General features: G+C 39.0%; 1 protein-coding gene across 2 annotated transcripts in view; it reads right to left on the bottom strand.

Annotated features, from left to right (window-relative positions):
• Positions 1-22423, bottom strand: part of SPATS2 (spermatogenesis associated serine rich 2) — a 139209-nt gene extending 116786 nt beyond the window's left edge. For both annotated transcript variants that reach the window (XM_038577568.1, XM_038577567.1), the window contains exon 1: positions 22246-22423. The gene's annotated coding sequence lies outside the window, so the exon portion shown is untranslated. The remainder of the gene's footprint in view (positions 1-22245) is intronic.

Here is a 22423-nt window from a genome sequence, read left to right as displayed (position 1 = left end):
CTATCATAAATAAATAAAAATTAAAAAAAAAAAAAGAATAATGTCTATAGGGGTGCTAGGGTGACTCAGTTAAGCTTCTGCCTTAAGAGTATGCCTGGAAAAAAAAAAAAAAAAGAGTATGCCTTCAGCTCAGGTCATGATCTCAGAGTCCTGGGATCAAACCCCACATTGGGCTTCTCTGCTCAGCAGGGAATCTGCTTCTCCCTCTCCTTCTCCCTGCTTGTGCTTTCTCTCTCAAGTAAATACATCTTTTTTTTTTTTTAATAATTTTTTTTTTTAATTTTTTTAAAAAAGGATAATGTCGGGATCCCTGGGTGGCGCAGCGGTTTGGCGCCTGCCTTTGGCCCAGGGCGCGATCCTGGCGATACGGGATCGAGTCCCACATTGGGCTCCTGGTGCATGGAGCCTGCTTCTCCCTCTGCCTGTGTCTCTGCCTCTCTTTCTCTCTCACTGTGTGCCTATCATAAGTAAATTAAAAAAAAAATCTGTTTAAAAAAAATAATTATAAAAAAAAGGATAATGTCTATAGTGCCAGAAACACACTAAATACATAAAAATCCACTGACTCATAATCATACTCTAAAACAAATAAAAAACTCACTAATCACTTTTGGAGATTAGTAGTGACTAGTTCATTTCATTATTCTAAATATTGATGAATAGAAAGAACTGAAGCATTTAGTCTTCCTCTTCTGTATAAACCATATTTTAGAGTAATCAAAGAGTTAATGAAGGAAAATTCTACTATGTAGAAGGATTCCAGCTCATAAATACAGAATAATAGCATTAGAAAAATCACTATTTTGCAAGTTTTAATGAAAGAATAGATCTAGGCAAAAATCATCAGTGGTTGCAAAAACCATCAGATAAAAGACTCATGAAAAACTTTTAGAAGAGGATGGATCATGTGACGGACCTAAACCCATTGACCAAAGGGAGTGGGAAGGATAGATGATACTAAGAATGGAAAAAATGTTGATAATTGCTGAAATTAGGTGAGGATACATGGAAGTTCATCATATTCTATCCATATGTGTGGAATATTGACAATTTCCAAAATAAATCAATTTGAAAAAAAAGATATGAAGCAAACTGGCATGAGACAAAGCACTGAGGAAAGTGCACAGGTGTTTCTATATTATTCTCTATTTTTAATCTGTGCATTTGAAATACTTCACAGTAAGCAAGATTTAAAGTAAAACTAAAATACCAAATAATAAAAACAGACTGGGGTGGAAAGGAAGAATGCGATTTAAGGCATTCTAAGGTTCTTGTATTGTTCAGGAAGGCAAGAATATTAATTTAGAAAGCAGTATGTCTGTATGTTAAAATTTTAAGGATTAATTACTAAAAAGAGAAATACAGGGACACCTGGGTGGCTAAGCAGTTAAGCGTCTGTGGCTCAGGGTGTGATCCTGGAGTCCCAGAATCGAGTCCCACATCGAGCTCCCTGCATGGAGCCGGCTTCTGCCTCTGTCTGTGTCCCTACCCCCCACCCCACCCCACCCCCTGTGTCTCTCATAATAAATAAATAAAATCTTAAAAAAAAAAAAAGAAATATAATGTTAAACTTGAAAATCAGAAAAAAAAGAAGAAAGAAGAAAGAAAAAAGAAAGAAAAGGAAAGAAAAAAAAGAAAAAGGAAAGAAAGAAAGAAAGAAAGAAAGAAAGAAAGAAAGAAGAAAGAAAGAAAGAAAGAAAGAAAGAAAGAAAGAAAGAAAGAAAGAAAGAAAGAAAGAAAGAAAGAAAGAAAGAAAAAAGAAGAAAAAGGGGCTCTCATAGTGCCTGGGTGGCTCCGTTGGTCGAGCATCTGACTTCAGCTCAGGTCATGGTCTCAGGGTCCTAGGATAGAGAGTCTGCTTGTTCCTCTGCCCTTCTCCCAACTCATATTTTCTCTCTCTCTCTCTCAGTCTAACAGATAAATAAAATCTTAAGAGAGAGAAAAAGAAAGAGAGAGAGAGAGAGAAAGAAGGGTTCTATATACGTGTAACAGAAACCAAATAAGGAGGTAGCATGGTTAAAAAAATATATAGATTAAAATGGTAGACATACCAGTAATCACACTAAGTAAAAATTAAACTTCTCAAAAAGACAGACTATCACATTGATTTTTTTTTATTTTTTTTTTTAAGATTTTATTTATTTATTCAAGAGAGACACACACAGAGAGAGGCAGAGACATAGGCAGAGGGAGAAGCAGGCTCCATGCAGGGAGCCCGATGTGGGACTCGATCCTGGAACTCCAGGATCATGCCCTGAGTCAAAGGCTGATGCTTAACCGCTAAGCCACCCAGGTGTCCCACATTGATTTTTTTAAAAAATCCAACTACATACAGATTACCAAGATATACTTAAAGCAAAGTGAGCCAGAAAGTTGGGAAATTAAAACATATACTATACAAATATTAATTAAAAGAAATCCCAATATTATTAATATTAGACACAATAAGTTTTAAGAAAAATCATTAACATATAGTCATCAGGAGAGAGGCCACAGGATTCATCACAAGAAAATTCCTTATTCTGGAGTGAGACATCCATCCTTGCCATGCACAGATATTTAAAAAGATGGTCTAAGTACTTGGAATAAAAATGTCCTTCCTAAGATCCTGCCACTTGCAACAACATGGATGAATTTGAAGGACATTATGCTAAGTGAAATAAGCCAGGAACAAACAAACAAAAACCTGCCTGAGCTCATTTATACATGGAATCTAAAGAAGTTAAATACATAGAAGCAGAGTAGGATGGTGGTTACCAGAGGCAGGAAAGTGGGGAAAAACTAGAGATGTTGATCAAAGGGTAGGATGTTAAAGCTATATAGGATGAATAAGTCCAGAGATCTAAGGTACAGCATGATGATTAGAGTTAATAACAGCATACTAAATACTAGAGAAGATTTCAGGTTTTCACACCACATACACACACAAAAGGTAATTATGTGAGAAAATATGTTAGTGACTACGGTAATCATTTCACTGTCTATATGTATATCAAAACATCATGATGTATACCTTAAATACAATTTTCATTTTAAAAATTAAATAAAACTGAAAATAAACATGCTCCTCCTTAGGATCCAGGACTCCTTGCCCTTCTTTCTTGGCTAACACTTACACGCTTACCTCCAGAATCTGCCTGATGTCTACCCGTCCTAATCTCTTCATGTACTTTATCACTGTTTATGCGGTCCATCAAAAGAAGCCCCAGACTTTCAGACCACTCATCTCCCATGTTCTAATCCCCACACGGTTTTACACATGCCCTGCTCTGTCCCTTGTGCCTCACATCTCTCTCCAAATTTTGAAACTATTTCACTACATTTTCACCTTCTACTCTGTCAACTTCTTGTTCAAATGAAAACCTGGTTCTCCTCTAAGGCCATACTTCTCTTGCAGCACTCAAGTGGTCAAAGTTCTCTTTCCCATACCCTTCATACTGGACCTGAGAGAAAGGAAAGTGTCTTCCTTCCTTCTCACTGATGTTTCTTAATCAGTCTCCTTCCCTTTTCCCTAAAAACAAAACAAAACAAAAAACCTCCACTTTGATATCATGTGAAAACTCTATTACCCCTCATCTGGCTGTGATGGTTAATTTTATATGTCAGTTTGACTGGATCATGGGGTACCCAGATATGTGGGTAAAGACCATACCTGGATGTGTCTGTAGGGGGGGTTTAGATGAGATTATCATATGAAGTGGCAGACTGAGTTAAGCAGATGGCCCTCTCCATCATGGGTGGGTATCATCCAATCCACTGAGGGCCTGAATAGAAAAGGTAGAGGAAGAAAGAATCTGTTCTGTCTCTGCCTAACTGCTGAGCTAAACTACCTATCAGTCTTCTGCTCTTGGACTAGAACTTACACCATTGGTGTTCCTAGTTCTCAGGCCTTTGGTCTTGGGCTGGAATTCACACCACTGACTTTCCGGAGTCCTCAACTTGGAGACATCAGATCATGGGACTTCTCAGTCCCCATAATTGTGTGAACCAATCCTTAAAGTAAATATCATTCTAGACAGATACAGATATAAATGCAGACATAAAGAAACAGATGACAGGAGCACCTGGGTGGCTCAGCGGTAGAGCGTCTGCCTTTGGCTCAGGTAGTGATTCCAGGGTCCTGGGATTGAGTCCCGCAACAGCCTTCTTGCGCATGGAGCCTACCTCTCCCTCTGCCTATGTCTCTCTCTGTGTCTCTCATGAATAAATAAATAAAATATTGGGGATCCCTGGGTGGCTCAGCGATTTAGCGCCTGCCTTCAGCCCAGGGTGTGATCCTGGAGTCCTGGGATCAAGTCCCGCATCAGGCTCCCTGCATGGAGCCTGCTTCTTCCTCTGCCTGTGTCTCTGCCTCTCTCTCTTTCTGTGTGTGTGTGTGTGTGTGTGTGTGTGTGTGTGTCTTGAATAAACAAATAAATAAATCTTTAAATAAACAAAATAAAATCTTAAAAAAAAAAAAAAAAAAACAGGGATCCCTGGGTGGCGCAGCGGTTTGGTGCCTGCCTTTGGCCCAGGGCGCGATCCTGGAGATCCGGGATCGAATCCCACATCAGGCTCCGGGTGCATGGAGCCTGCTTCTCCCTCTGCCTATGTCTCTGCCCCCCCCTCTCTCTCTGTGACTATCATAAATGAATAAAAAATCAAAAAAAAAAAAAAACAGATGACAGAGAGATTGATCCTATGAGTTCTTTTCCTCTGGAGAACTCTAACACTCACTCTCTACAACACAGACCCTGTCTTAAGTCTCAGTGATTTCACACAGATGATCTTTCTAATACCCTGTCTCTGAATTCCTTGATTCCAATGATCTTGTCCTTCACCTATACAGCCCATGCATGATAATGCCTCCATGATCTCAATTTTTGTATCCTACTGCCTGACCACAATCTACAATCTTTATAGCTCTCTCGCATACCCAAATTCCAACAACTTTTCATCTCAATAAGACCTTCAATTCATTGATTCGACCATCTTTTCACCACCTCTTTGCCACAATTTAAACCAGTATATTATCATTATCACTCCCTTGCATATATCCTCTATTCCCTTTACCCTCTCATATTTTATTCCACTATCTTGGTAAAAACTTCTCTCTTGTTAAATCCACTCCAAACATACACCCCTGCAGCTCAATGTGGCTGGAGGAAAAAAAAAAAACAACTAATCTCACTTTAAATTCACAAGCCTCAAGAGCCCTTAATGCCACCTGGAAATCTACACTACTTCCCTGCTGCAGTCATTCTACCACTCTTCTGAACATTCACACTTTCCCCTCTCTCCACAAATCTCCATCATTTTCTCCCCACCCTCACTCTCAGTTGAGCACTGTGATTCCTAATCCACTGAGAATATTAAAGCAGTAAGAAGAAAACTTCCACAAACTTGCTCCTACTTGGTCAGTGGGTCTGAGATATATTTTGAAGATGAAATCAGGGACGCCTGAGTGGCTCAGTTGTTGAGCATCTGCCTTTGGCTCAGGTCGTGATCCCAGAATTCAGGGATCAAGCCCCACACTGGGCTCCCTGCTCAGTGGAGAACTTTCTTCTCCCTCTTCTTGTCCCTATCCCTGCTTGTATTCTCTATCAAATAAATAAATAAAATCTTTTAAAAATATATTACTTTCTCAACAGTGCCTTCCCTACTACCCTCAGAGTCTGTCTTTCTCTCTTGTACACATGCACACATATGCACACAGAGTCACATGCTTATACAGTGTCCCTTATCTTTCTTGTTTTTTTTTTAAGTTTTTTTTTTTTTTTTTTTTTTTTTTTTTAATTTATGATAGTCACACAGAGAGAGAGAGAGACAGAGAGAGGCAGAGACATAGGCAGAGGGAGAAGCAGGCTCCATGCACCGGGAGCCCAACGTGGGATTTGATCCCCGGTCTCGAGGATCGCGTCCTGGGCCAAAGGCAGGCGCTAAACTGCTGCGCCACCCAGGGATCCCTTTCTTGTTTTTTTATTTTAGTTTTTTTAAATACCAATTATCACCAACTGAAATACTAAACATTCTATTCCTTTGCTCAGTATCTGCCTTTCCCTACTAAAATATAAAGCAAGAATTTTTATGTTCAGTTCACTCCTGTATATCAGACTGATAGCAGACATTCAATAAAATTTTGTTAAAGAAATGAAATGTCTCTAGCAGGAGCAAATGGAAAAATGATGTTATTCACATAGGAAAAAGAATACCTTTATTTCTTTATTTTTATTTATTTATTTTTTAAAGTAGGCTCTATGCCCAGGATGGAGCTCAATGTGGGGCTTGAACTCATAACCCCAAGATCAAGAACTGAACTTATGATAACAGAGTCAGACATTTAACCAGATGAGCCACCCAGGAGCCCCTAAAAAAATTATACTTTTAAGTGGGAAGAATCATGGTCTCTGTACAAAGGAGATTGTAATCTAGTGAGAAAAAGATAATGAAACATACATTTCAACACTTTAGGATTCCATAATTTGTTAAATCAGTGATAAAAGCAAAATGGAATATTCTATGATTCCATTTTTATCAAAATTTTTTTATTTTTTTATTTAATTTATCAAAATTTTTTTATTTTTTTATTTTTTTATTTTTTTCTACAGAAAAAGTTCTGGAAGGAAAAAATACCAAACTGCTAGCTTATGAGCTAAGAAAGGTAATATGCATGGGGAATGAGACTGAAGAGAGGGAGAGGAGACTTTTGCTACTCGCTTTACATGTTTTACAATAAACATATTACTTTTGTAATTTAAAAAAGAGAAAGAAAATATTCTCAAAAGGAAAAAAAACTATATTTAACAAAGGAGTAATATCCAGAGTAAAAAAAACTTCCATACAACAAACCAAATACCCAATTTAAAAATAAGCAAAGTATATAAAAAGATAATTCACAAAGAAATATAGCCAATAAACATATAAAACACACTCAACCTCACATTTAATAGGGAAAAAACACTTTAATTCATAATAGCCAATGTTGTGTGTAAGTTCGTTATCTACAACTTGCTTGGTAGGAGTGTAATTTAGCAAGTGACAAAGTAAATAATGTTATAATCCAAAGAATAAACTCCTGAGTCCATAATAATGCAAATAAATTAATTAATAAATGGCCAACAATGTACAAGCCTCCTTACAGAAAATTTCTAATTGGGGATCCCTGGGTGGCTCAGCGGTTTGGCGTGTGTCTCCGCCCCTCTCTCTCTCTCTGTCTCTCATGAATGAATAAATAAAATCTTTAAAAAAAAAAAAAAAGAATTTCTAATTAATAAATGTAGAAGTAATGAGAGAAATAGAAAATGACCATTTCAATACCATAGTAATAACTGCTATAAGCAAGATCCACTGAGAAACGCTAAAATTAATAGGTGGAACTTTTAAAAAGAAACTAATATTTGGATAGTCTCAAAGTATCCCCATAAAATGTTTGTTTATGACTGTGGAGGTTTAAACATGTGTCCAAATTATTTGATATTTTTCCTTCCAGGAGATGGAACTTAATACTCCTCCCCCTGAGTGTGGACTGGACTTGGGGACTTGCTTTTAACGACAGAGTATGGAAAAAGAAAAGCAGAAATTTTCCAGTGAAGAAACCTGGCAGACACCACCTTAATCAAATAAGTCAAGGCTAACATCACCAATAATAAGACATGTTGATATCATCTGCCCACCTGATACAATGCAACAAGAAGGGGGCATCATCTCTGTGGTATTCTTACTCAAAACCTGTAAACTTTGCCTGGGTATCAGAAAACATCAGACAAACCTATATTTAGGGATGTTCTACAAAATACCTGACTGGTACTCTTCAAAGTGTCAAGATAGTAAAAAAGACAAGAAAAAAAAACAAACTGTCACAGACTGCAGGACACTAAAGAGACATGCTGGCTAATTGCAACATGGGATCTTGGATTGGATCCTAGAACTTTTTAGGACATTAGTGGAAAAACTGAGGAAATCCAAATAGTTTATATAACTTAGTACTATTGTACCAATGTTAATTTCTTAGTTTTGATAAATGTGTTATGGTTATGAAAGATGTTAACATTAGGAAAAGCTGGGGGAAGAGTATATGGGAGCTCTCTGTACTATCTTTGCTCTTCTGCAAACCTAAATTATTTCAAACTAAAAAAGTTTTTTAAAAAAGCAATTTGGCAGTATTCACCAAAATTTTAGAAGAGTATACCCTTTTATACCCTTTCACCCAGCATTTCACTTCTAGCAACCCAGAGAAACACTCATATAGATCCAACAAGAAGTTTAAAAAAAAAAAATGTTCATTGAAGTATTGTTAGAAAACTGCAAGGGAGAGGCACCAGGGTGGCTGGGTGGGCTAAGCGTCTACCTTTGCCCATCCTGAGATCAAGCCTGGTGTCAGGCACTGTGCTCAGCAGGGAGTCTGCTTCTCCCTCTCCCTCTCAATTGATGGATATATGTGATGGACACACATATCCATCAACTGAAAAATGATTACATAAAATAGTATATGCATATTATAAACACCATGCAGAATAAAATGAGTCTGTATATAATGATGTGAAAAAAATTTCCAAGATACATAAGAAGAGGTTAGAAAATATATAAAATAACATAAAAACAATATATACCAGGCAGCCCTGGTGGCTCAATGGTTTGGGCTCAAAAGCCCATAGCAGTACATATAAAACATCAATGTACATCAATGGTTTAGCACTGCCTTCGGCCTAGGGCGTGATCCTGGAGACCCAGGATAGAGTCCCATGTCGGGCTCCCTGCATGGAGCCTGTTTCTCCCTCTGCCTGTGTCTCTGCCTCTCTCTCTCTCTGTGTCTCATGAATAAATAAAGTCTTTTAAAAATATATATATATATTCCTAAAATAACTTTTATGTAAGTACATAAATGTAAACAGAACAATTCAAAAGAGTACTCAGTAGGCTTATGATAGGATTGCCTCTGGACAGAGGAATGTTCTTGAAGAGGAGAGTCATTGTTTAGTAAGGACAAGAGTTAAGGATCAAGATAAAGGACTTTTCATTTTTTGGTCTATGTATTTCTATAATACTTGAATTTTTATCAGTATTTCTAAACTACTCTGCAATTAAAAAATAGAGGTAAATAAATATTTCATATACTATAAAAAGTCTTGTATCAGCCCAGAAAAACTCTGGAAGGATATATTTTAAAAAGTAAGATCAGTGACGGCCTTTGGGGAAGAGAAGTGGGGAAACTATTTTCACCATTTACCTTTGTACTGTTTCATTTTGTTTAAAATTTAATGTGCATTTTTTAGGGGCGACTGTGTGGTTCAGTCAGTTAAGCATCCAATTCTTGATTTCAGCTCAGGTCATGATCTCAGGGTCATAAGATCAAGCCCCACATTGGGCTCTGTGCTGGGCATGGAACCTGCTTGGGATTCTCTCTTTACCTCTGCCCTTGCCTCCCACCCTCACTCTCTCTCTTAAAACAAAACAAAACAAATGTGCTTTTTTAAAAGTACACTATGACAAGTGTTATTACAAAAATATGTAACAGATTTCAAAGCTCAACAGAAGGGGCTTTTAGTCTGCCTGAGAGACTTGGGAGAGTCACCAATGAAGGCATTCCAGGTAGCATTTATGGAATGGGCAAAGGACAGAGGCAATAAAAAAGATAGGAGGGTTCTATATGCAGCATATAGAACATAAAGCTTGGAAGTACAGGGAAAGAATACCTTAGAGGGGATTTGAATAATCACCAGTCCCTGAAAGCATACACTTCTCTTTGTTACCTTTCCCAAGAAAATAACGAAGTTTAGACTTACATACAGTTTTCAGTATGTTCTGCCTAAAGCTATGGCCCCACTCCAAATTATGACATACTGAAATAAAATACTATAAACCTGCCAAGATATATTCATCAATTCAAGACGGTACAATCCTGACAGGAGGGTAATCCTAAATTAATTACTCTGATCTCCTATTTTCATCTAGCTTCTTTTGACCAGCCCATAAAGCCAAGTTGCAATAAACAGAAAAACACTGATAACCTATCAACTACATACAGGTAATCCCTTGCTTTTCGAAAGTTCACCTTACACCACTTCTCTTTTACAAAAGATCCACATTAATACTAGTTTCCACTAACAGAAGGAAACCCAAAGAGGATTTTTGCTTCTATTTTAAAAAGGGGGAAAGTGAAAATAGCATTCAACATTTGTTTTGCAGCAAGCTTTTAGAGAAGCAGAGCACACCCCACACACTAAGTGGTGGCCCTAGGCTCCTTTCCTGGGAACTACACTCAGCATCTCAACATCAAGCTGCCACAGCTTTGAACTGTACTGTGAGCTTCTGTGCTTTATCTTGATTTATTTTGTGCATCCATTAGCAACATGTGTCCTAAGGTAGCAGAAAAGCCTAAGAGAGGTTAATTTTGGGTCTGAGAACGCTCAAAAATTTTTCCATATAAATTAATGATAAATGTTTCTTACTTTATGCCATTTAGACTTACAAAAAGTTTCATAAAAATGCTCTACTTTCAGATAGAAGGGGAAGCCCATAGCAGTACATATAAAAAGAAGGTTTCCCTGACCCAGTTTTCAAGAAATTTTGATTGTGGCATGCATTTATAACAAATGTATCATAACAGGGTAGAATGAAGGAAGATGATCTACATCTCAGATATAACTAGATGGCACTACCGCTTTATAGTTCTTAGGAATAAATTAAACATTGATGATATACTGATTTCTGCCAAAGATAAACTGATTTTTGCATAAGTGTTTCTAATTTCTTGATTCAGGGGCATCAATTAAAAGCGAAGTATGAATACTGACATAGTCAAAACTTTATTTTTTTTTAAATTTTTACTTATTTATGATAGTCACACACACACAGAGAGAGGCAGAGACACAGGCAGAGGGAGAAGCAGGCTCCATGCACCGGGAGCCCGACATGGGATTCGATCCCGGGTCTCCAGGATCATGCCCTGGGCCAAAGGCAGGCGCCAAACCGCTGCGCCACCCAGGGATCCCTCAAAACTTTATTGACAACAAAGATTTTGTTGCCTTTGCACTCCTAATTACAGAAGCCGGGCAAAGTCCTCTTCAAATTGAAAGCCACAAGTCCAAAAAAAAAAATTTTTTTAAGATTTTATTTATTTATTCATGAGAGACACAGAGAGAGAGAAGCAGAGACACAGGCAGAGGGAGAAGCAGGCTCCATGCAGGGAGCCTGATGTGGGACTTGATCCCGGGACTCCAGGACCATGTCCTGGGCCGAAGACAGGCGCTAAACTGCTGAGCCACCCAGGGATCCCTGCAAAAATACTTTTAATTAATTAGCTAATATTTATTGAGTGTATATTATGTGTACCTACTGAACTGTTTTATGCCCACTAAAATCCAATAGTCACAACTCAACAAAAAGAAAAGCCAATTAAAAACTGGGCAAAGTGGGGATCCCTGGGTGGCTCAGCGGTTTAGTGCCTGCCTTTGGCCCAGGGCATGATCCTGGAGTCTCGGGATCAGGTCCCGCATCGGGCTCCCTGCATGGAGCCTGCCTCTTCCTCTGCCTGTGGCTCTGCCTCTCTGTCTCTCTCATAAATAAATAAAATGTTTTAAAAAATAAAAATAAAGAAAATAAAAACTGGGCAAAGGACTTAACAGACATTTCTCCAGAGAATATACACAAATAACAAGTTAATGAAAAGATGTTCAATATCAGTAGTCACTAAGATAATGCAGATCAAATTCACAATATCGCTTCACGGGACACCTGGGTGGTTTGCTCGGGTCATGATCATGGAGTCCCAGATCAGGTCCCATATCAGGCTCCCTGCGTGCAGTCTGCTTCTCCCTCTGCCTGCATCTCTGCCTCTGTGTGTCTCTCATGAATAAATAAGTAAAATCTTTCAAAAAAAAAAAAAAAGGTATCACTTCACATCTACTAAAATGGCTACAATCAAAAGGGGTAAAAAAGGAAAATTACAAGTATTGACAAAGATGTGGAGAACTGGATCCCTCACACATTGCTGCTAGGAATATAAAATAGTATAGCCTCTGTGAAAAACAGAGTGGTAGTTTCTCAAAAAGTTAAATATAAAAGTTCTGTGTGGGAGTGCCCAGGTGGCTCAGTTGGTTAAACATTCAACTCTTGATTTCAGCTCAAGTCATGATCTCAGGGTTGTGAGATCGAGCCCTGTGCCTCCCTCTCCCCTGCCCCCATCTCTCTCCTTCTTTAAAAAAAAAAAATCTATATGACCCAGCAATCCCATTCTCAGCTATAGACGCAAAAGAACTGAAAACAGAGGGCAGCCTGGGTGGCTCAGCAGTTTAGCACCACCTTTGGCCCAGGGTCTGATCCCGGAGACCCGGGATTGAGTCGCGCGTCGGGCTCCTTGCATGGAGCCTGCTTCTCCCTCTGCCTGTGTCTCTGCCTCTCTGTCTCTCTCTCTCTCTGTGTCTCTCATGAATAAATAAATAAATAAAATCTTAAAAAAAAAAAGAACTGAAAACAGATTATCAAGCACTGGTATATGAATGTTTATAGCAGGGATGCCTGGCTGGCTCAGCAGTTGAGTGTCTGACTTCAGCTTAGGGTGCGATCCCAGGGTCCTGGGATGAGGTCCCACATGGGGCTCCCCACAAGGAGCCTGCTTCTCCCTCTGCCTGTCTCTGTCCTGCTCTCTGTGTCTCTCATGAATAAATAAAATCTTTAAAAACAAAAAGAATGTTCACAGCAGTATTCACAATAGCCAAACAGTGAGAATGACACAACTGTCCATCAACAGATAAAAGCATAAACAAAATGTGATATATCCATACAATGGAATTGTATTCAGCCATAAAAAGGAATGAAAGACTGTTACATGGATGATCCTCAAAACTACTATGCTATAAAAAAAAAAAAATACTATGCTACGTGAAAGATGCAAACACAAAATATCACATATTACAGGTTTCCATTTATTTGAAATATCCAGAATCGGTAAACTCATAGAGACAAAAAGCATATTGGTGGTTACCAAGAGACACGGCAAGAGGAGAATGAAGAGTGACTGCTAATGGGTATGAGGTCTCCATTGGGGGTGATGCAAAAGTCCCAGAACTAGATAGAGTGATGGCTGTACAACACTGTCGAAGTTCTAAATGCCACTGAACTGTATAAAGGGTTAATTTTATGTTATGCGAACATCACCTAAAAATATTCAAGTCATGACAACTCTGTTGTCATGGGATTACTGCTGGACCAACTTAAAAATTCAGAAACACAGGCTTAGAGAAATTAAAAGACGACCAAGTCCACAGAGGGAGTAAGTGGAGGAACAGAGATTCAAAGCCAGATCTGTGCGCCAGATTTGTGACCTTTTTTTTTTTTTGATGTTAACAGAATATAGTCCCTCTCACCAATAATTAATTCTATGCCCAGCTAGCTATAATCCAACATATTAGCAACTCCTGTGTGATACTAACAGGATTGCACTCTTAAATGTTATACAGCTTCCCTATTTTAATAAGAAATTAGAAGAAAAATAATACATGGAAATATTATAAAGATATTATCAGGGCAGCCCAGGTGGCTCAGCAGTTTAGCGCTGCCTTCAGTCCAGGACATGATCCTGGAGACCCAGGATCAAGTCCCATGTCAGGCCCCCTGCATGGAGCCTGCTTCTACCTCTGCCTGTGTCTCTGCCTCTCTCTCTCTCTGTCTCTCTCATGAATAAATAAATAACATTTTTTTAAAAAAGATATTATTAGGCAGCCCCCGTGGTGCAGCGGTTTAGTGCCGCCTGCAGCCCAGGGCGTGATCCTGGAGACCCTGGATCGAGTCCCATGTCGGGCTCTCTGCATGGAGCCTGCTTTTCCCTCTGCCTGTGTCTCTGCCTCTCTATCTCTCTGCATTTCTATGAATAAATAAAATCTTTAAAATAATAATAATAATAATAATAATAATAATAATAAAGATATTATCAATATTAGCCTGATCATAACCAATAACATTCAGCAAATTCACATTTTAGGCATCAAAAAGTTCAGCTGCCAAGAAGTTTAAGAATATGTTTAGAGCTATTTATTTCACAACAGAAATGAGTCAGTAGAGTGTGAAAGGATCATGTGTTCTCAGCTTTACTGCCCAACCAAAACTGTAATCATATAAAAATTGATTATAATTCTAATCGTAAATGTTAAGATTTCAGGTAACAAGTAATCAGGATGAAGGTACCAAATATCCCTCCATTTTCAAGAGCTTTTTCTACTTCAACAGGTTAGATGCCTAAACAAATTTGATAATCACTATTATTGCACTGTTTCCCATGCTCCAAATTACAGTAACATCAAATAATAATACCTTGTAGTCTAACTTACAGGATCATCATAACATTATGTATGGGCGGGCAGACAAATGACAAATATCAACTTTTTATTTATTTCAGAGAGTGGGCGTGCATGAGTCCCGGCAGGGGTTGGGGGGTGGAGAGAGATGGGACATGATGGCAAGCAGAGGTAAAAGGAGAGAGAACCCCACGCAGGCTCCATGCTTAGTGCAGAACCCGACACAGGGCTTGATCCCATGACCCTGAGATCATGACAGGCCAAAATCAAGAGTTGGACACTTAGTCAGTTGACTAAGCCACCCAGGTGTCCCAAATACCAACTTTTTAAAAACCAACATAATATCGCTTTTTGGCCTTTGGCTAAGAACAAGTGTAAAAACCAACATAAAATACATTTGCATAGTGATGGAGATGAAAAAGATTACCCAACTAAGTCTTGTTTAAAGCACTGTTGTGTCTGGGTGGCTCAGTGGTTGAGTGTCTGCCTTTGGTTCAGGTCATGATCCTGTGGTCCTGGGATCAAGTTCCTCATTAGGCTCCCCACAAGGGAGCTTGGTGCTCCTTCTGCCCATGTCTCTGCCTCTCTCTCTTTCTCTGTCTCTCATGAATAAATATATAAGATCTTAAAAAAAAAAAAAAAGCATTGTCAACAAGGGATTAGATTACTATCTCAAGAAACCTAGTGTGTGCTTCTCCCTCTGCCTGTGTCTCTTCGTCTCTCATGAATAAATGAATAAATTCTTTATCAAGAAAAAAAAAGAAAAGAAAAAGAAACCTAGTGTGTACTAACTAGTAAGATATAACAAAACATCAAGCTTGCAGCTAAGCTATGGCTGATTTAGTCTGTGGTGGTTCTAGATCACTTGCCATTCAGATACAATACTTTAGCTTCCTGTAATTCCATCTTAGTTATAGATGCATTTCACTGTTTCATCAAATATGAGAGAGCTTCTCATGATGAGACCCTTATGCTGAGGACTTGTGCAGGATACGCAGGTAGGCAATGTAGGTAATTTACTATAAAGTTTAGTAGGCAAACAAGAGTCACGACACACTAATGCACATTTCAAATCAATGTACAGAAGGTAACCTGGAAGTGCCAGCAATGGGCTGACCACACTGACATACAATCAGAGACTAAGTGGATAATTTAAAGTATTGCTCTACTACTGATGGTAGCCTTACAGTAACAGCAAATAATTTCCTACTGGACATATGACATGTACACAAGAGAGGAAAGACTGCAAGTTGTACACATTGGTCTTCCCAGTCTTTATAGGTCAATAAGAAGTATCATCATTGGCAGCATCTTCACTTACTATCATGACTCATCTAAATCATATAATGGCCTTATCACAAATCTCCTCCTCAGGCCCAATATCCTTTTGCCCGTTTTCAAGCACACACACACACACATATTCCACAACTAGTAATCATGATGTTTTGTTAAGTAATATAAAAAATCCTTCTTCTTACCAGCAATCCAAGGTTATTATTTAGGGTTTGAACTAGTAAGAATTGCTATGTAACCCACTAACCACAAATTAGTCATAGGACAATGACTGCAGAAGTTGCCTTTAAGGGATGTCTGGGTGGCTCAGTGGTTGAGCATCTGCCTTCAGCTCAGGACGTGATCCCAGTGTCCCAGAAACAAGTCCCACATCAAGCTCCTTGCATGGAGCAGGCTTCTCCCTCTGCCTGTGTCTCTGCTTCTCTACGTGTCTCTCATGAATAAATAAAATATTAAAAAAAAAAAAAAACTGCCTTTAAGCTACTGGCTATATCCTCAAACCATGCAGAATTTGTGTAGAAGATGATGTATATTTCACCCACCTCTACAGACCACTATGGTAGATTTGAACATGGAGAGCAAAATGTTGGCCTCTGACCCATCCTTAATATCCAGTAATTTAAACACAAGGAGTTTACAAACTTTAAATCTTTAGAAATACAGTGACCCTTGAGCAACATCAGTTTGAAATGCATGTGTCCACTTATACATGGATTTTTTTTTTTCAATAAATACAGTTCTGTAAATATATTTGTTCTTCCTTATGGCCTTCTTAATATTTTTTTTCTCTAGCTACTTTACTGTAAGAACACAATATATAATACTAGTTAACTGTTTGGGAAGTCCAAAGTTATACACAAATTTTCCACTGCACAGGGGTCAATGCCCCTAACTCCCACATTGTTGAAGGGCCAACTGTATTTCAGAACCAACAACCACCTCCAAAGTAAGTGTGAGCTAACTCTTTTATGAAGCTCCCAGAAAATGACATGTGAGATTCAAGTCCCTTTGTAACACAATAATCTCAAGAAGCAAGATACAGGGATAATTAACCTCTTTGTGACATTTAGAAAAAACGAATCGGGAGGTTAGATCCATCCTAAGAGACAATCCACTGTCAGTCTGCAGCTATTTCAATCTACTATACTTGATACTATACAACTCATATACATATATATGCACACACACACATATATGTACTATAGAACTCATATATTCACTTATATGTGTATAAACATATAACAATAGAGGAAAAATATGTTTATACACACATAAATACATATATGCATATATATGTGTGTGTATGTGTATATATGTAGAGGAAAAATGGAGTCAAATAAGTGACTTGAGCTAATTTTGTTTCCTGCATCACAGCTACCTTCTTGAAATATTTAAAGCACATAGTAGGCACTCAAACTTTTTTCAGTGAATGACGGGATGCACAAATTAAGCAGTAACCAGCAGCTCATACACCTAAAACTTTTTTTTTTTATGTAAAACATTCTTAAATAAGTACCCTGAATTTCAAAGGCAGCAAAGTGAACTAAAAATGCTCTTTACTACTGACACATTTTTCAAATACACATACAAATCATGTTTTTAAGATGATTATCCACATTTACAGGTATGACTGGAAAGATCTATATATAACAAATGGTTCCTTCCACTTTGGATATATTTCACACTTTAGAACAGATACTCCCATTTTCTTCATGAGCTGAACTGTCTGAAAGATTTTCAAAAGTACTTTATTGCTAAGTTGAAATGTATTTTAATGTGCTTGCCAGATGTCATGATACATAAATATAAATAGGCATAAGCTAAGAGAGTCATGAAAAGTAGGTAAATCATTTCCTTTTGAATCACTTCCAGTACAAGTATCCTACAAACAGTACAGAAAAAGTCAGTAGAGGAACCATCACCCCTCAAACATAAGGCCAAGTGCTACCTTCAGGTGAACACACATAAAACCACAATTTAATAGTAACAACAAGGGCAGCCCAAGTGGCTCAGCAGTTTAGTGCTGCCTCCCGCCCAGGGCGTGATCCTGGAGACCAGGGATTGAGTCCCATGTCAGGCTCCCTGCATGGAGCCTGCTTCTCCCTCTGCCTGGGTCTCTGCCTCTCTTTCTGTGTCTCTCATGAATAAATAAATAAAATCTTTAAAAAATAATAAAATAAAATAAAATAAAATAAAATAAAATAAAATAAAATAAAATAAAATAAAATAAAATAAATTAAAATAAATAAAATAAAATAAAATAAAATAAAAGTAACAACAATTCCCACAGGATTTGGGGCTCAGTCGGTTAAGTGTCCAATTCAGGTCATGATCTAAGGGTTGAGATGGAGCCTGAGTCGGGTTCCATGCTCAGCAGATTCTCTCCCTCTGTTCCTCCCTCCACTTGCACTCACTCTGTCTCTCTCTAAAATAAATAAATAAATATTTAAAAGTAGTAACACTTCCTCAAAAAGTTAAACAGAGAATTATCATATGAATACCAGAAATCTCACTTCTTAGTATAGATCCAAAAGAACTGAAAGCAAGGACTCAAACAGATACTTGTATACCAATATACTTGTACAGCAGCATTATTCACAATAGCCAAAAGGTGGAAATGACCCAAATGTCTAAATGGATAAACAAAATGTAGTACACACTTTTAAATAGAGTATTATTCAGTCCTTAAAAAGGTATGAAATTCTGACACAAGCTAAGCTAAAATATTGATGAACCTTGAAGATATCATGCTAAGTGAAATAAGCCAGACACAAATGTTCAAATACTATTATTCTACTTATATGAGATCCCTAGAGTAGTCATATTCATAGAGACAGAAAGGGATATGGCTGGGGGGAGAGAGGAATGGGAGTTATTGTTTCATAGTTTCAGTTTGGGAAGATTAAAATGTTCTACAGGTGGATGGTGGTAAATGCTGCATAACAATGTGAATGTAAAAAAAAAAAAAAAAAAACAATGTGAATGTACTTAACACTACTGTAGGGAATCCCGGGTGGCTCAGCGGTTTGGCGGGTGGCTCAGCGGTTTGGCGCCTGCCTTTGGTTCAGGGCGTGATCCTGGGGACCCAAGATCAAGTCCCACATCAAGTCCCACATCGAGTCCCACATTGAGTCCCACATCAGGCTCCCTGCATGGAGCCTGCTTCTCCATCTGCCTGTGTCTCTGCCTCTCTCTCTCTGTGTTTCTCATGAATAAATAAAATAAAATCTTAAAAAAAAAAAAACACTACTGTACTTAATGGTTTATTTATTTTTTTGTACTTAATGGTTTAAATAGTAAATCTTATGTTACCTATATTTTATCACAATTTTTTTTAAAGTAACCGATCAAGAATGATGGTCAAACTTTTCTGGCAAAAACATATGAAGAAAAGTGGTAAAAGTCTATAACTGGCATGCTTCACTGTCATCCCTCCAGAACCTAGATGACTTACCTGAAAGTCAAGACCTCAGAATAGGAAGTATGGACATGCCATTTTCATGTTGTTACAGATTTACTCCAGGCAACTGAGGAAGCTGAATTATATTCTACAGGAAGTCATTTAGTAAATAATGAATGAGCTCCCCTTCCCAACAATTTAAATCAGGAAAAAACCCAAGCTCTTCCTTCCAGTCTCCAACGGAAGTAACAAGATTGAAATAATCAGCTGTACTTCTAACAAGAAGCACAAGGGACCTTAAAGAGTGACTTTAAGTTCTCAAGTTTAATATTGTAGCTCTACAATGGGAAACAGCAAGCAGCAATAATAATAATAATAGTATATACAAATTTCCTTCACTGTTTTTAGTGATTTGTACAAGTTACCTAAACTTTCTGAACCTCATCTGAAAAACAGGGATAATGTTTACATCTAATGAAGTGTTACATAAAAAAAATACTTGAGTTCAGTGCCTAGAATACATAAATGCTCAACAAAAATTCCCTCCCCTCCTGCTGTTCTCTAGTATCTGAGGCCCTCTGCTACTCCTGATCAGCCCCCAGGGGTTATGCTGATGTTTTGGCCAACAACCTACAGCTCCTCCCTCAAGCCCCAGCTGTTTCTCTCAGTTCTTCTAGTTTCACTCCCCGTTTCTAAGAAGATCCTGTCTATATTTAGAGATAATGCCAGTACCAACTGTGGACTCAACAGGTGCTTGGGAGGGCACTTGAGCTCTCAGCAGTTTTCGATTGTTTTCCAGAGTTAATTGGTTCTGACTCCACAACTGGCTGCCTTGACTTCTACAAGGAAGAGGCCACCTAGGCACAGTATTTCAACAGTACACTAGACGAAACAGAAGATTAAGTCTCTTCACAGGTCATACTCTTAGCAAGATTAACTCTATTATCTGGACCTCAGAAGATCTGTTAAATCACAAGAGCAATAAATATATATAAACTCTACAGATGTAGCCCACTAACCCAATCTTCATCTAAATCACCATTATCATATCAGATCCAAATTTCAACCAGTTCATGATGGTTTTTTTTTTTTTTTATTGGTGTTCAATTTACTAACATACAGAATAACACCCAGTGCCCGTCACCCATTCACTCCCACCCCCCGCCCTCCTCCCCTTCTACCACCCCTAGTTCGTTTCCCAGAGTTAGCAGTCTTTACGTTATGTCTCCCTTTCTGATATTTCCCACACATTTCTTCTCCCTTCCCTTATTTTCCCTTTCACTATTATTTATATTCCCCAAATGAATGAGAACATATAATGTTTGTCCTTCTCCGACTGACTTACTTCACTCAGCATAATACCCTCGAGTTCCATCCACGTTGAAGCAAATGGTGGGTATTTGTCATTTCTAATAGCTGAGTAATATTCCATTGTATACATAAACCACATCTTCTTTATCCATTCATCTTTCGTTGGACACCGAGGCTCCTTACAACCAAGTTTAGGAGGAGGGAAATAGCAGGTCCAACAACCAGGCAGTGAAGATTTAAAGAAAGCATCCAACACAGCTAGGTCTGAATGCAGCTTTATTTACTAGCTCTGTGACCCTAGTAAATTATTTAACCTCTTAATTATAAAATAGGAGATAACTGTAAGGATTAAGCTAAATGAGATAATGCATGCGAAACAAACTTAGCACCTTGCCTAGTCCACTGTAAGAGGTCAATAAAGAACCACATTATCACTAATGAAGACACTCCTCGCTTTATTCAGTTTTTGTAAGATAGAGGAAAAGCAACAATTTATATCATTATTTTTGGATCTTTATAAAGTAGCCTAATGCTATCATCCAAGACCTAGCCAAGAAATATAAACGGATAAACTCCCAGAAATCTTAGGTGAGTCAGCAAAACTTAATACCCAACAAATAAAAAGATTAACATCAACTATTTACGAACACTTAGTGGAGTGGTAACTACTATTTCAAAACCAGCAATCTTGAGTCTCGTACCATTCAATATTTGGTCTGGAAATCCAAGTATCAAGGGAATCAATGCAAAGATCATAACCCCAGAAATACTTTCCCACAGTATTTTCAAATCACCTTAATTCACACTGGAAGGTATAAGGCAGCCTGATAATATGATATCAGTATCAAGAATTTCTTGAGGCAGAACCCAAACTCTCCCAGGAGCATATAAAACCAGTGGCAGATGGTACATCAACATTTCTCAGTGAGAAACTGCAATTCTAACAAAGTATAGATAACTTCGATTTTATCAAGGCTATTCATCACCTTTTAGTCTAAATGAAAAAACAAAAAAAACAAAAAAAAAAACAAAAAAAACTCTTGGTTCTCCCTTCCCAAAACATCCTGAACTCTGCATTATTACCGACCTAACTCAAGGCAAGATGCCTACCGTTGGTGCTGTGTTCTCCCCCGCTTTCATTAACCACAGGTAAATTACACCCAGTAACCTGATGAATATAGGAGAAATAAATACCACAGGCATGCTTCATCAATGAAACGGGCTATAAATGATAACCGAATTATTAAAAGAACAGCTTGTACTGCTCAGCAGAGGGACCAACCTGAGGAAGATCCACCTTCCCAAAAGAACCCAATCATCCTGGATAAATTACAAGATGCCACTCTTGTCCACCTCCCCTATACTCTCAAACAAGATCTACCCCTTCTGCCTTAACTCAAGCCCAGACCACACAGATTTTATTTCTCTGCTACCCTTTGCCTTATTTTCCTTTCCGCCCTCCCCTCACCCCTCATTCCAAGAATGTCTAGCTCTTTTTTTTTTCCAAACCCCACTTTGCCCCCAAATCCTGAGGACCTCGGACGCCCACGCAGATGACCTTAACGCATCCCCACTGCATTCCCAATCCATTGTACTTCTCGTCCCAAAGGACCCATCCTTTCATTCTTTCCGAGCTCTCGTTGTTTCTCAAAATCCAATACCCCACACACGCTCACACCAGAGTCCCCCCCCCTTACTCCATTGTTTCCCCGGCCTGTGCCTCAGGAAACCGCCCCCCCCCGGCCGCCCCCCAACTCGGACCCGTGTGCTTCGGTCCGCCCCACAGACCCCAGAAGCCTTTCGCCCTCGGGGCACTCCAGGTCCCAAAGGGCTCACGTCCCCCTCCTCTCCACACCCCAACCCCCAACAACTACCCCCTCCCCCGTGTCCTCCCTCAAGCCCGCTCTCTGCACCCCTGTGCCCCCCCCTTGTTCCTCACCAACCCCTCCGCCCGGCACCCCTCAGCCTCACCTCCCCGGGGCCCCCGCAGTCGCCGCGTCCCCCCAGTTCCGGGCTCCGCGTCCCGGACGCTCCAGGGTCTGAGGAGAGGAAAAGGAGCTCCTCCGCCTCCTTCTCGTCGTCTTCCAGAGCGGCCGCCGTCGCCGCCGCGCTCCTCCCCCAGCTCTCCCGGAGCCGGACGCCGCCCCGC

This window comes from Canis lupus, chromosome 27 (assembly GCF_011100685.1).
Source record: "Canis lupus familiaris isolate Mischka breed German Shepherd chromosome 27, alternate assembly UU_Cfam_GSD_1.0, whole genome shotgun sequence".
NCBI classification, from domain to species: Eukaryota; Metazoa; Chordata; class Mammalia; order Carnivora; family Canidae; genus Canis; species Canis lupus.
The sequence above is the reverse complement of the archived record's forward strand: the minus strand, read 5'-3'. Positions and strand labels throughout refer to the sequence as shown.